Raw genomic sequence first — 15,840 nt, 5'->3', positions numbered from 1 at the left:
TTGATTGCACTAATTGAGGCAGAAAGAAACACCTACAATAAATGATGTAATTTCTTGGGTGCGATCCTAGACTGTATAAAATAAGAGGGAGCTGCGCAGTGGTATTCATTTATCATTTTCTTTGTGATTTTGGATGCATTGTGACTAGCTGCTCCAAGTTCTTGCTACCTTGGCTTTCCCACCATGATGGACTGAGCCCTTGAACTGTGAGCCAAAGAAAACACTTCTCTCTTAAGTTGCTCTCTTTAAGATATCTAATTTGAGTAACAAAAAAGACAGAAAAATTGGTATCTAGAAGAGGGCCATTGCTTTGATAAACCTGACCATGTGGTTCTTAGGCCCTGTTTTGTTGCTGGGATGTGGAAGAATCTGAAACATTGGTTTAGAAATATCCTTGAATGCTCTAGTTAGAATCTAATAGGCCATTCTTGTCAGAACCTAGAAGAAAAGTATGTTGGGAGACATGGAGACAGTAGAGGCCCAACTCATGAAGTTTCACAGAAAAACAAGATCTTGGTCAGGAAGTGAAATGGAAGCTGTCCATACTTAATTTTGTCCAAGAATTGGGCTTCATTTTGCTCTTGTCCTGAGAACTTGGGTGAAATTGACTATAAAGGTAAAGATGTATTTGTTGTAGAAAAGGTGAATAAGGTAAGTGTTCTGGATTGAAAGAACACAGACGATCCCGGCCCGCAGCAGCTCTCTGCTCCCAGACCTGGTGAGAGAGAGACCCAACTGCCTGGTCAGGTGGGCACTCCTGAGGCTGCAGAGCGGAAGAGACCACCAACACTGCTCACCCCTGCCCACATCCCTGGCCCAAGAGGAAACTGTATAAGGCCTCTGGGCTCCCGTGGGGGAGGGCCCAGGAGCGGCAGGACTTCTGCGCCTGAGACACCGCCGGAACCTGAAAGAAACAGACCGGATAAACAGTTCTCTGCACCCAAATCCCGTGGGAGGGAGAGCTAAACCTTCAGAGAGGCAGACAAGCCTGGGAAACCAGAAGAGACTGCTCCCTGCACACACATCTCGGACGCCAGAGGAAAAAGCCAAAGACCATCTGGAACCCTGGTGCACTGAAGCTCCCGGAAGGGGCGGCACAGGTCTCCCTGGTTGCTGCCGCTGCAGAGAGCCCCTGGGCAGCACCCCACGAGCGAACCTGAGCCTCGGGACCACAGGTAAGACCAAATTTTCTGCTGCAAGAAAGCTGCCTGGTGAGCTTGGGACACGGAAGCAGAATTTCTCTAGGAGGCACGGTCTGTGTTTACCGGAAGTCCCACACCCGCGGATCCCGGCCCGCAGCAGCTCTCTGCTCCCAGACCTGGTGAGAGAGAGACCCAACTGCCTGGTCAGGTGGGCACTCCTGAGGCTGCAGAGCGGAAGAGACCACCAACACTGCTCACCCCTGCCCACATCCCTGGCCCAAGAGGAAACTGTATAAGGCCTCTGGGCTCCCGTGGGGGAGGGCCCAGGAGCGGCAGGACTTCTGCGCCTGAGACACCGCCGGAACCTGAAAGAAACAGACCGGATAAACAGTTCTCTGCACCCAAATCCCGTGGGAGGGAGAGCTAAACCTTCAGAGAGGCAGACAAGCCTGGGAAACCAGAAGAGACTGCTCCCTGCACACACATCTCGGACGCCAGAGGAAAAAGCCAAAGACCATCTGGAACCCTGGTGCACTGAAGCTCCCGGAAGGGGCGGCACAGGTCTTCCTGGTTGCTGCCGCTGCAGAGAGCCCCTGGGCAGCACCCCACGAGCGAACCTGAGCTTCGGGACCACAGGTAAGACCAAATTTTCTGCTGCAAGAAAGCTGCCTGGTCAACTCAAGACACAGGCCCACAGGAACAGCTGAAGACCTGTAGAGAGGAAAAACTACACGCCGGAAAGCAGAACACACTGTCCCCATAACTGACTGAAAGAGAGGAAAACAGGTCTACAGCACTCCTGACACACAGGCTTATAGGTCAGTCTAGCCACTGTCAGAAATAGCAGAACAAAGTAACACTAGAGATAATCTGATGGCGAGAGGCAAGCGCAGGAACCCAAGCAACAGAAACCAAGACTGCATGCCATCATCGGAGCCCAATTCTCCCGCCAAAACAAACATGGAATATCCAAACACACCAGAAAAGCAAGATCTAGTTTCAAAATCATATTTGATCATGATGCTGGAGGACTTCAAGAAAGACATGAACACACTTAGGGAAACACAGGAAATCATTAATAAACAAGTAGAGGCCTACAGAGAGGAATGGCAAAAATCCCTGAAAGAATTCCAGGAAAACACAATCAAACAGATGAAGGAATTAAAAATGGAAATAGAAGCAATCAAGAAAGAACACATGGAAACAACCCTGGATATAGAAAACCAAAAGAAGAGACAAGGAGCTGTAGATACAAGCTTCACCAACAGAATACAAGAGATGGAAGAGAGAATCTCAGGAGCAGAAGATTCCATAGAAATCATTGACTCAACTGTCAAAGATAATGTAAAGCGGAAAAAGCTACTGGTCCAAAACATACAGGAAATCCAGGACTCAATGAGAAGATCAAACCTAAGGATAATAGGTATAGAAGAGAGTGAAGACTCCCAGCTCAAAGGACCAGTAAATATCTTCAACAAAATCATAGAAGAAAACTTCCCTAACCTAAAAAAAGAGATACCCATAGGCATACAAGAAGCCTACAGAACTCCAAATAGATTGGACCAGAAAAGAAACACCTCCCGTCACATAATTGTCAAAACACCAAACGCACAAAATAAAGAAAGAATATTAAAAGCAGTAAGGGAAAAAGGTCAAGTAACATATAAAGGGAGACCTATCAGAATCACACCAGACTTCTCGCCAGAAACTATGAAGGCCAGAAGATCCTGGACTGATGTCATACAGACCCTAAGAGAACACAAATGCCAGCCCAGGTTACTGTATCCAGCAAAACTCTCAATTAACATTGATGGAGAAACCAAGATATTCCATGACAAAACCAAATTTACACAATATCTTTCTACAAATCCAGCACTACAAAGGATAATAAATGGTAAAGCCCAACATAAGGAGGCAAGCTATACCCTAGAAGAAGCAAGAAACTAATCGTCTTGGCAACAAAACAAAGAGAATGAAAGCACACAAACATAACCTCACATCCAAATATGAATATAAAGGGAAACAATAATCACTATTCCTTAATATCTCTCAATATCAATGGCCTCAACTCCCCAATAAAAAGACATAGATTAACAAACTGGATACGCAACGAGGACCCTGCATTCTGCTGCCTACAGGAAACACACCTCAGAGACAAAGACAGACACTACCTCAGAGTGAAAGGCTGGAAAACAACTTTCCAAGCAAATGGTCAGAAGAAGCAAGCTGGAGTAGCCATTCTAATATCAAATAAAATCAATTTCCAACTAAAAGTCATCAAAAAAGATAAGGAAGGACACTTCATATTCATCAAAGGAAAAATCCACCAAGATGAACTCTCAATCCTAAATATCTATGCCCCAAATACAAGGGCACCTACATACGTAAAAGAAACCTTACTAAAGCTCAAAACACACATTGCACCTCACACAATAATAGTGGGAGATTTCAACACCCCACTCTCATCAATGGACAGATCATGGAAACAGAAATTAAACAGTGATGTCGACAGACTAAGAGAAGTCATGAGCCAAATGGACTTAACGGATATTTATAGAACATTCTATCCTAAAGCAAAAGGATATACCTTCTTCTCAGCTCCTCATGGTACTTTCTCCAAAATTGACCATATAATTGGTCAAAAAACGGGCCTCAACAGGTACAGAAAGATAGAAATAATCCCATGCGTGCTATCGGACCACCACGGCCTAAAACTGGTCTTCAATAACAATAAGGGAAGAATGCCCACATATACGTGGAAATTGAACAATGCTCTACTCAATGATAACCTGGTCAAGGAAGAAATAAAGAAAGAAATTAAAAACTTTTTAGAATTTAATGAAAATGAAGATACAACATACTCAAACTTATGGGACACAATGAAAGCTGTGCTAAGAGGAAAACTCATAGCGCTGAGTGCCTGCAGAAAGAAACAGGAAAGAGCATATGTCAGCAGCTTGACAGCACACCTAAAAGCTCTAGAACAAAAAGAAGCAAATACACCCAGGAGGAGTAGAAGGCAGGAAATAATCAAACTCAGAGCTGAAATCAACCAAGTAGAAACAAAAAGGACCATAGAAAGAATCAACAGGACCAAAAGTTGGTTCTTTGAGAAAATCAACAAGATAGATAAACCCTTAGCCAGACTAACGAGAGGACACAGAGAGTGCGTCCAAATTAACAAAATCAGAAATGAAAAGGGAGACATAACTACAGATTCAGAGGAAATTCAAAAAATCATCAGATCTTACTATAAAAACCTATATTCAACAAAATTTGAAAATCTTCAGGAAATGGACAATTTCCTAGACAGATACCAGGTATCAAAGTTAAATCAGGAACAGATAAACCAGTTAAACAACCCCATAACTCCTAAGGAAATAGAAGCAGTCATTAAAGGTCTCCCACCAAAAAGAGCCCAGGTCCAGATGGGTTTAGTGCAGAATTCTATCAAACCTTCATAGAAGACCTCATACCAATATTATCCAAACTATTCCACAAAATTGAAACAGATGGAGCCCTACCGAATTCCTTCTACGAATCTACAATTACTCTTATACCTAAACCACACAAAGACACAACAAAGAAAGAGAACTTCAGACCAATTTCCCTTATGAATATCGACGCAAAAATACTCAATAAAATTCTGGCAAACCGAATTCAAGAGCACATCAAAACAATCATCCACCATGATCAAGTAGGCTTCATCCCAGGCATGCAGGGATGGTTTAATATACGGAAAACCATCAACGTGATCCATTATATAAACAAACTGAAAGAACAGAACCACATGATCATTTCATTAGATGCTGAGAAAGCATTTGACAAAATTCAACACCCCTTCATGATAAAAGTCCTGGAAAGAATAGGAATTCAAGGCCCATACCTAAACATAGTAAAAGCCATATACAGCAAACCAGTTGCTAACATTAAACTAAATGGAGAGAAACTTGAAGCAATCCCACTAAAATCAGGGACTAGACAAGGCTGCCCACTCTCTCCCTACTTATTCAATATAGTTCTTGAAGTTCTAGCCAGAGCAATCAGACAACAAAAGGAGATCAAAGGGATACAGATCGGAAAAGAAGAGGTCAAAATATCACTATTTGCAGATGATATGATAGTATATTTAAGTGATCCCAAAAGTTCCACCAGAGAACTACTAAAGCTGATAAACAACTTCAGCAAAGTGGCTGGGTATAAAATTAACTCAAATAAATCAGTTGCCTTCCTCTATACAAAAGAGAAACAAGCCGAGAAAGAAATTAGGGAAACGACACCCTTCATAATAGACCCAAATAATATAAAGTACCTCGGTGTGACTTTAACCAAGCAAGTAAAAGATCTGTACAATAAGAACTTCAAGACACTGAAGAAAGAAATTGAAGAAGACCTCAGAAGATGGAAAGATCTCCCATGCTCATGGATTGGCAGGATTAATATAGTAAAAATGGCCATTTTACCAAAAGCAATCTACAGATTCAATGCAATCCCCATCAAAATACCAATCCAATTCTTCAAAGAGTTAGACAGAACAATTTGCAAATTCATCTGGAATAACAAAAAACCCAGGATAGCTAAAGCTATCCTCAACAATAAAAGGACTTCAGGGGGAATCACTATCCCTGAACTCAAGCAGTATTACAGAGCAATAGTGATAAAAACTGCATGGTATTGGTACAGAGACAGACAGATAGACCAATGGAATAGAATTGAAGACCCAGAAATGAACCCACACACCTATGGTCACTTGATTTTTGACAAAGGAGCCAAAACCATCCAATGGAAAAAAGATAGCATTTTCAGCAAATGGTGCTGGTTCAACTGGAGGGCAACATGTAGAAGAATGCAGATCGATCCATGCTTATCACCCTGTACAAAGCTTAAGTCGAAGTGGATCAAGGACCTCCACATCAAACCAGACACACTCAAACTAATAGAAGAAAAACTAGGGAAGCATCTGGAACACATGGGCACTGGAAAAAATTTCCTGAACAAAACACCAATGGCTTATGCTCTAAGATCAAGAATTGACAAATGGGATCTCATAAAACTGCAAAGCTTCTGTAAGGCAAAGGACACTGTGGTTAGGACAAAACGGCAACCAACAGATTGGGAAAAGATCTTTACCAACCCTACAACAGATAGAGGCCTTATATCCAAAATATACAAAGAACTCAAGAAGTTAGACCGCAGGGAAACAAATAACCCTATTAAAAAATGGGGTTCAGAGCTAAACAAAGAATTCACAGCTGAGGAATGCCGAATGGCTGAGAAACACCTAAAGAAATGTTCAACATCTTTAGTCATAAGGGAAATGCAAATCAAAACAACCCTGAGATTTCACCTCACACCAGTGAGAATGGCTAAGATCAAAAACTCAGGTGACAGCAGATGCTGGCGAGGATGTGGAGAAAGAGGAACACTCCTCCATTGTTGGTGGGATTGCAGACTGGTAAAACCATTCTGGAAATCAGTCTGGAGGTTCCTCAGAAAATTGGACATTGAACTGCCTGAGGATCCAGCTATACCTCTCTTGGGCATATACCCAAAAGATGCCTCAACATATAAAAGAGACACGTGCTCCACTATGTTCATCGCAGCCTTATTTATAATAGCCAGAAAATGGAAAGAACCCAGATGCCCTTCAACAGAGGAATGGATACAGAAAATGTGGTACATCTACACAATGGAATACTACTCAGCTATCAAAAACAACGAGTTTATGAAATTCGTAGGCAAATGGTTGGAACTGGAAAATATCATCCTGAGTGAACTAACCCAATCACAGAAAGACATACATGGTATGCACTCATTGATAAGTGGCTATTAGCCCAAATGCTTGAATTACCCTAGATCCCTAGAACAAACGAAACTCAAGACGGATGATCAAAATGTGAATGCTTCACTCCTTCTTTAAATGAGGAAAAAGAATACCCTTGGCAGGGAAGGGAGAGGCAAAGATTAAAACAGAGACTGAAGGAACACCCATTCAGAGCCTGTCCCACATTTGGCCCATACATATACAGCCACCCAATTGGACTAGATGGATGAAGCAAAGAAGTGCAGACCGACAGGAGCCGGATGTAGATCGCTCCTGAGAGACACAGCCAGAATACAGCAAATACAGAGGCGAATGCCAGCAGCAAACCACTGAACTGAGAATAGGTCCCCTATTGAAGGAATCAGAGAAAGAACTGGAAGAGCTTGAAGGGGCTCGAGACCCCAAAAGTACAACAATGCCAAGCAACCAGAGCTTCCAGGGACTAAGCCACTACCTAAAGACTATACATGGACTGACCCTGGACTCTGACCCCATAGGTAGCAATGAATATCCTAGTAAGAGCACCAGTGGAAGGGGAAGCCCTGGGTCCTGCTAAGACTGAACCCCCAGTGAACTAGTCTATGGGGGGAGGGCGGCAATGGTGGGAGGGTTGGGAGGGGAACACCCATAAGGAAGGGGAGGGGGGAGGGGGATGTTTGCCCGGAAACCGGGAAAGGGAATAACACTCGAAATGTATATAAGAAATACTCAAGTTAATAAAAAAAAAAAAAAAAAAAAATCTAGAAGCACAGAAGTAAACATGCAATTTTACATATGGTTATACGATTTTACCATTATAGAACTCCAGATCTAGTTTTTATAGATAAAATTTTATATGCATACAGCCCTTTGGGTTTGTCTCACTGATACATGGCTGCTACGGAAGAGAAATTGGATTATGTGTCATTTGTCAGGTTGTAACTATAATTCACTGATATTGTCCAGTAAATCTGCATTGTGGCACCAAGCCTGTGGACCATTCCAGGTAAAAGGCCCATGTTAGAAATGAGATAAATACACACAGACCAAGTACTGTAGCAAATTGCATCAGTTACAGACATGTCTCTTGTCCATAAATCTACCTTTTTTTTTTACTATAAAGTTTGCCCTCCAAGTAAATCTTCTGTAGTTAACTGAAAAAAACAGAGAAGAATACAAAGTGAGTTCACTGTTTGCCACCACTGTGTCATTGTCAGTAAACTGCTCAATAGTTTATTTCCTCCACTGAGAAGTAAATGTATCACTTTACAGGATACTAGGTATTATATGGTGATGATAGTATTATGTTGGAGCTGTTCATATTTAATCATCATATTTCTAGATCTCAAGTAATTAATGATTCTCAAGCTGAATATATCAAGATAAAAGATCTAGAAGTTTTTAATATAGGTCTGTTGATATATAACCATATATATCATATATTTGATTTAATGTCTGAGATACAATCCCAAGATTCTCAATGAAAGATAAATGCAATAATTTTGTCATAAGGCTGTAACATGAGATGATACATGCAAACTTCTTTGTCTATTGTATACTTTCTCAAATGATTATCTTAAAAATCACTACCCCTATTATTTGTTGTGTCTAATCACTTTCTTACACAATTATAATTAATTTTATGAATCATTCTGACATCATTGAGTGACTCTGCTAAGAATGGTACAGAAAGGCACATGTCAGTAACCTTACCCCAAAGGGTAAGATTGCACTGCTCCCAACCAGGATTGCAAATGAACTGGATCAACCAGAGGCTGTTTACTTTAAGGAGGATATTACAGTAGCAAGTGTACAGAAGAAAAAAGATAACTGATTCTATATACTGATAACCTTCTTCAAAACATCTTCAAATGTGCAGAAATCTAGTATTAATTAAATATCTTATTTTCAAATAAAAAAAAAAAAGAAAGAACACAGACAACAAAGGAGCTCTGACTGTTAAAGAGATTAGCACTATTAATGAGAACCTAATATTCTGCACTGGGAGACAGTAGGAAATGTATCTTGGATGCAAGATCATATTCATTAAAAGTTTTCAATTGTAAATATGCAAATTTAGGTGAAGTGAGAAAGCCTGAATTGAGAATTCGGCTGAGGGTATTCCTTGTTCCTCAAATGCAGTGGCTACAAGAGTGTACTCTTTGTTTCAGTACCTAGAAGCTGATACAACTGTGATCCAAGTGGTAGCAGATCTTGACAGTATTATCCAAACGGTACTGGGTTTGCAAGCATGGAGTATGGTTGACTGAGGGGGCATTGAGTTTTAGAGAGGACCTAATGCCAGGCAGTATATGACAGAGCCATTGTCTCTGAAGAGAGGTGGAGAGGCCATTGCATGAAACTGTGAAGATAAAGCTTCAGTTGTAGTTGAGATCCCAGATTATTATAGATGCTAGGACCGTGGGGACCCACCAGGGAAAAGTATAGGAATAGATTGGAGCTGTATGAAACATCCTCAAGGATGAAGACATACAGCTGGAGAGCAGGGCTCAAGGTTGAAATGAAGAGTGTAAGGAGCTATCTGAAATATTTGTGTGACTATAAGGAGGACATATAGATTAAGTAGAGCCAGATTATAATTTTTTATAGCATTCAGATGTGGTGGCACACACCTTTAATCCTAGCACTCTGGGGGAAAAAAGCAAGCAGATATCCGAGATTCTTTTCTTTTTTTTATGAATCTTCAAAAAATTTTATAGATGAAAGTTCAGAAATATCCAGATTTTTTTCTTTTTTAAATTTTATTTTTCTTGGATATTTTATGTATTGACATTTCAAATGTTATCCCCTTCCCCACTCACCCATACCCGCCCTCCCCTGCTTCTATGAGGATGTTCCCATTCCCACCTTAACACCTTGGAATTCCCCTACACTGGGGAAATGAGCCTTCACAGGACCAAGAGCTTTTCCTTCTATTGATTCTAGACAATGCCATCCTCAGCTACATGCATGGCTAGAGTCAAGGGCCCTTCCATGTGTATTCACTGGTTGGTGGTTTAGTCCCTGGGTGCTCTGGGGTGGGGTCTGGTTGGTTGATATTGTTGTTCTTCCTATGGGGTTGCAAACCCCTTCAGTTCCTTCAATCCTTTCTCTAACTCCTCCATTGGGGTCCCTGTGCTTAGTCCAATAGTTAGCTGCAAGCATCCTCATCTGTATCTGTAAGGCTCTAAGATCTTGCTGAGCAAGTTTTAGGATAGCCACTACACACGCAAAAAAAAAAAAAAAAAAAAAAAAAAACAACAACAACAACAACAAAAAACAAAAAACAAAAAAACAAAAAAAACAAACAAAAAAACCAAAAAACAAAAAACAAAAAACAAAACAAAAAAAATTGTCTTGAAAAAAATTTATAGCAGAAACATTTCTCTGGGAGAATTATGAGAATAATGGTTTTCAAAGCAATGGGAAACAAGGGGCAGCTACAGGCCATTCAAATGTTACTTAACACAGTTCTTTCAAATCACTTTTAGGAAATCAAGGAGGTTAGTGAATAAAGTTATATGAGAAGAAAAATCATAAAAAGAGCATGTATTGGATGCTATAATTCTATAAAGAAAAATTATCTTTCAAGCATAGGACTTTTTTCAGGGTAAAATAAATAGCCTTTATTAATCTCTGACAACATCTGGAAACTGGAAATAGATGGACTAGAATACCTGATCTCCAAGCAGCTTATATCTACCTCAGAAGAGTTCTGCAGTGCAGAGCAAGAGATCTTGTCCTTGGGTACCTGCCAGTAACCGTGGCTACTGAAAGTGGTGGGTAAAGGAGCCCCTTCCCTTCAAATGTTCCTCTGTGGATCACTTCCAGCCCTGATCTTGAGGACACCTCAGGACGCAGTGTAGGGGGGGAAGTGGAAAAGGTTTTTCCCAAGAAAGAAATGGTGGGAATATAGGGAAAGGGAAATGGGAATGAAGATGGCAGTGGGAGGCAAGACTATGCTGGACCAGGCCCCTGAGACATCCCTGGCAGGAGGCCACCTCCACTGTGATCCCAGGGGCAGGCAGGGTGAGGTGCAGGCCATGGCGGGGCTGAGGTATATGGTTGTGGTTTGAGGCCATAGTTCGTTTCTGCAATTTTGGGTCAGAGTACTTTTAAAGGATACCTGGAATATTTTATATGTGTATGATAAAATAGCCCACATTCTTTTGAAGGGTGTTGCAAGTGGTAAAATTTTGGAAGATCCAGATTTTAGCTGATTAAAAACTTATATTTCTAGAAAAACAATGGACTATTAAATGCAGTCTTCCCTACATGTGAAATATTATAAAATTAAAGCAAAAGCTGGCTGAATAAAAAATTGTAAGTACTGACACAAAATAGAAATTTCTTTTGTGTGAGAGTTGAGACTATTTTCAAAAATTTTGAGTCACAACAGTTATGTGCTAGTTAATGTTTAAAAACTGGCTCTTCATTTTAAGAAACCTTGATTTGCCATGCTCCCTGATTTCCATGGTACAAATAGTTCCATTGTGACTACAAGTTATCAACATCATGTCACAAAATGTGAAGTTGGAAGGACATTCACACAATAAATAGCAAGCTTGTAGGAGTTAATTCTTGCATAGCACCAAATCAAAACTAGCGAAATAAAGTTCTGATAAGGATTTATAGGACAATAGTTACTTGGTGGTGGGAAATCTAGTGAAAAATATTTCTAGTGAAAACTAAAGAAGTTTTGTTAACTTAAAGGGTTTCCTTTTGAGAGCAGCCATCAAGGGTGTTAAGAGATGAAGTTGGGTTGGAACAAATGTCCTTGACACAGGCCGGTTCAGTTAAATTATAGTTGTTTCCCCAGGATTATTAATCAGATACTGACAGAATTTCATTTCAGTATCTCTCAAGAAATTTTTAGTGTGAGGAAGCAATTACTTTTTGATAGCATAAACAATAATCTGGAGGCAACGAAGGAAATACAAACCAAATTTATTGACTATCAGCAGGCAAACTTGTATTGTTGTACATACATAATGCAGACTCTGGGAATCATTGATGCCTGACATCTAACTTAGAGGTATGGCTTACACTCAATGGCATAGTATCTACAGGACACTTTTTAAAAATCATATAAAACCATCACATATGAGATCTGTATCCCTGGGAGAATGCATTACCTCTTCTGGAAGATCCGCATTCTTAAGAAAACATCTGATACTCACTAGGGAAACAGGTATTCAAATCTCCACCTCTCCATGCACTCCTGAAAATCCAGTAGTCTCTTAATCTCAGTCTTAGCTGTGAACAAATTCACCTGCTACAGCTTTCTAGCCTAGCTGTCCCCTTCTCCAAAGGATCACATAGATCTTCCTCTCAAAACTTCCTTCTGTGCACTCATTGCTTCACTGCAGACTTAACTCCATCAGGCATTCTCTGGGAAATCCACAAGTCATGAAGGCAGGAGAAGCAGCTAGACTAACTGCTTTGTCACTTTGAAAATAAGGAACTTTGCCACTGAGACAGGATGACTCCATGACAGGCTTCAAATTGGCAGTTTAAGAGGCTAGGCCTAAATCTCTGTTTCCAAGAACTGGACAAGTCCAGGCAAGTGCAGGCAAGTCTAGGACTCAGAAGCTGCCCTGCCAGTGGTCCAAGAAAGGGGAACTGATCAGCAGCTTCCAGACTTCTTCAGCAACAGTTCCACACCTCCACACACTCCCCCATGGGAATGGTTCTGGAATGTCTCTAGAGATACAACCAACAATAGAGTTCACCTTCCCATCCCTGAAATTCCCCTATTATGTTTTAAATGTGGCCTTTGAGTTTACTTGGGCTTCTTGATCTTGGAATGGGAGACCCCAGCATACTGGATTTCTACAGAATAAAACATTCTGTGCTTTTCTATATTTTTTGCTTTTGAGTCTGGGGTATTTATTATTCTTCGGCAAATCATGGACCCTTACATCCACTTCTTCAATTCCCTCAAGACTAATTCCCAGTCTTAACCATAGGTCTGAAATAAAATACCAGCTGCTGCCTCACCTCACTTTCTGCCCCCATTCCCAGGGAACTATGGAACACCCTGATTTGCTCCCTCCTGTGGAATCTCCCTTACCTATCCTGACCCCTAACCCATCCCATTTCTGTTTATTTTATTTTATTTTTCTTGGATATTTTATATATTTACATTTTAAATGTTATTTCCCTCCTTCCCTCTCCTATACCCACTTCCCCCTCCCCTTGCTTCTATGAGGATGCTTCCATTCCCATCCACCCACTGCAACCTCAACTCTCTGGCATTCCCCTACATTGGGGAAATGAGCCTTCATAGGACCAAGGGCTTTTTCTCTTATTGATGCTAGGCGATGCCATCCTCTGCTATATATGTGGCTGGAGTCGTGGATCCTTCCATGTGTACTCATTGGTTGGTGGTTTAATCCCTGGGAGCTCTGGTGGTATCTGGTTGGTTGCTATTGTTGTTCCTATGGGGTTGCAAACCCCTTCAGCTCCTTCAGTCTTTTCTATAACTCCTCCATTGGGGTCCCCTTGTATAGTCCAATTGTTAGGTGCAAGCATCCTCATCTGTATCAGTGGGGCTCTGGCAGAGCCTCACAGGAGACACCCATATCTAGCTCCTGTCAGCAAGCACTTCATGTGACGGGGTTTGGTGGCAGCATATGAGATGGATCCCCAAGTGGGGCAGTCTCTGGATGACCTTTTCTTCAGTCCCTACTCCACTCTTTGTCCCTTTATTTCCTCCCATGAGTATTTTGTTCTCCCGTCTAAGAAGAACTGGAGCATCCACACATTGTTCTTTCTTCTTCTTGAGCTTCATATGATCTATGATTTTTTTTCTTAGTTATTCCAAGCTTTTGGGCTAAAATCTTCTAACCAGTGAGTGCATTCCATGTGTGCTCTTTTGTGACTGGGTTATCTCACTCGGGATGATATTTTCTAGTTTCATCCACTTGCCTAAGAATTTCATGTAGTCATTGTTTTTAATAGCTCAGTAGGACTCCATTGTGTAAAGGTACCACATTTTCTGTATCCATTCCTCTGTTGAAGGATATGGGTTCTTTCTAGCTTCTGGCTATTATGAATAAGGCTAATATGAACATAGTGGAGCATGTGTACTTGTTATATGTTTGAGAACCTTTTGGGTGTTGTGGAATGTGGGAACCAAGCAGATAAAACTATCTCAGAAAACGTCAGATGACTGGGACTTCCCGATAAGCTCAAGTCTAGGGAGTTTCACAAGAATTTGATGAGTAAACACCCTATTCAGAAAGTGTCTGAACCACAGTAAGAGTGGGACCCTATAACCCCTCCTTCTGTGTACCAGAGATGTCTCTCTACCAGGGGCCTCCAATGAATTCAAAGGACAATAGGCAGCCACCAATGAATTCAAAAGGTAATAAGCCCTGTCAATGAGAAATAACCAACTCATGCTGTAACCTAAAGTCTATGCCCTGAAAAAGTATGAGGAGTATGTGCCTTTGTTCTTCAGGGTCACCTCTGCCCCGATTGCAGAAGGACCCCAGTGCACTGGATCGATAAACCTCTTGCTTTTTGCATCGATCTCCATCTCTGTGTCTCTGTGAGTGGGACATCCCAAACATAGGGCTCGGGGAGCTTCTCTAGTCTTACGGTGTATGCCAAGGTGTGGTATAGCTGGGTCTTCAGGTAGTACTATGTTCAGTTTTCTGAGGAACTGCCAGACTGATTTCTAGAATGGTTGTAGAGCTTGCAATCCCACCAACAATGAAGGAGTCTTCCTATTTAACCACATCCTTGCTAGCACCCATCCCATTTCCTAATTATCAACTTCTATATGCCTAGAAACACCTTTTGCCTGGAATCCCCAATGGCCACACTTATTAGAATCCCATAATTTACCAGGCAAACACATAACCACCACACTCTGCTAAGAACTAAAAATGACAACAGAAAACAAGGAAAAATATACTCACCTAACAACAAAATACCAGTATATAAGCACAAAGAATTACAATCTACCTAAATCTAGATGCCTAGACTCCAACAAAAACAAAAACAAACAAACCAAACAAAACCACTCAAAACCAGCTAGGACAATATGTCTCCACTAGGGCCCAACAATACTACTCCAATAGGTTCTGAATTTTGCAATATAGTTGAAGCATAAGAAAACTACATTAAAATTGCCTTTATGAATATGATAGAAGTACTTAAAGAGAAAATGGATAAACCCCCTAAAAAATCTATAAAAAAACAAGCAATCCGTGGAAGTAAAGAAATAAAAGTGTTCAAGACCTGCAAGTCGAAATATAATCAATTAAAACACACACACACACACACACACACACACACACACACACACACGCACGCACACACCAGCAACAAGGTGATGTAAATCTGGAAATGAGAATTTTAAACTTTAAGAGGAACCTCAGAGGCAAGCCTTACCAACAGAATACAAGAGATGGAAGAAATAGACATTGAAAGTATGATAGAGGAAATTTATGCCACAGTCAAACAAAATGTTAAATTTAAAATACTCATAGCACAATATGTTTATGAAATCTGGATCACTATGAAAAGACCATATCTAAGAATAACAGGAATAGAGAAAGGAGAAGAAATCCAGGCCAAAGGACAAAAATATTTTCAACAAATACTTAAAAGAAAAATTTCCTAACATAAAGTTTGAGATTCCTATCAAGGTACAAGAAACATACAGAACACCAAACAGACTGGACCCTTAACACATAATAATCAAAGCTCTAGGTGTGCAGAACAGAAAAAGACTATTAAAAGCTTCAAGGGTTTAAAAAGACCAAGTAACATAAAAGCAGACCTATTAGAATTTTACCCAAATTCTACTAGAAATGCCAAAAGCCAGAAGGGTGTGGATACATAATCTAAAGACTCCAGGAAAACTCAGATACCAGCCTAGAC

At 40.8% G+C, this 15,840-nt stretch overlaps 1 protein-coding gene across 1 annotated transcript in view; it reads left to right on the top strand.

The window, feature by feature from the left end:
• The window catches only part of Mageb18 (MAGE family member B18), a 756,240-nt gene that overhangs the window by 113,904 nt on the left and 626,496 nt on the right, over window positions 1-15,840 (top strand). The window lies entirely within an intron of this gene.

This window comes from Rattus norvegicus, chromosome X (genome assembly GCF_021556685.1).
Source record: "Rattus norvegicus strain SHRSP/BbbUtx chromosome X, alternate assembly SHRSP_T2T, whole genome shotgun sequence".
Classification (NCBI taxonomy): Eukaryota; Metazoa; Chordata; class Mammalia; order Rodentia; family Muridae; genus Rattus; species Rattus norvegicus.
The sequence above is the reverse complement of the archived record's forward strand: the minus strand, read 5'-3'. Positions and strand labels throughout refer to the sequence as shown.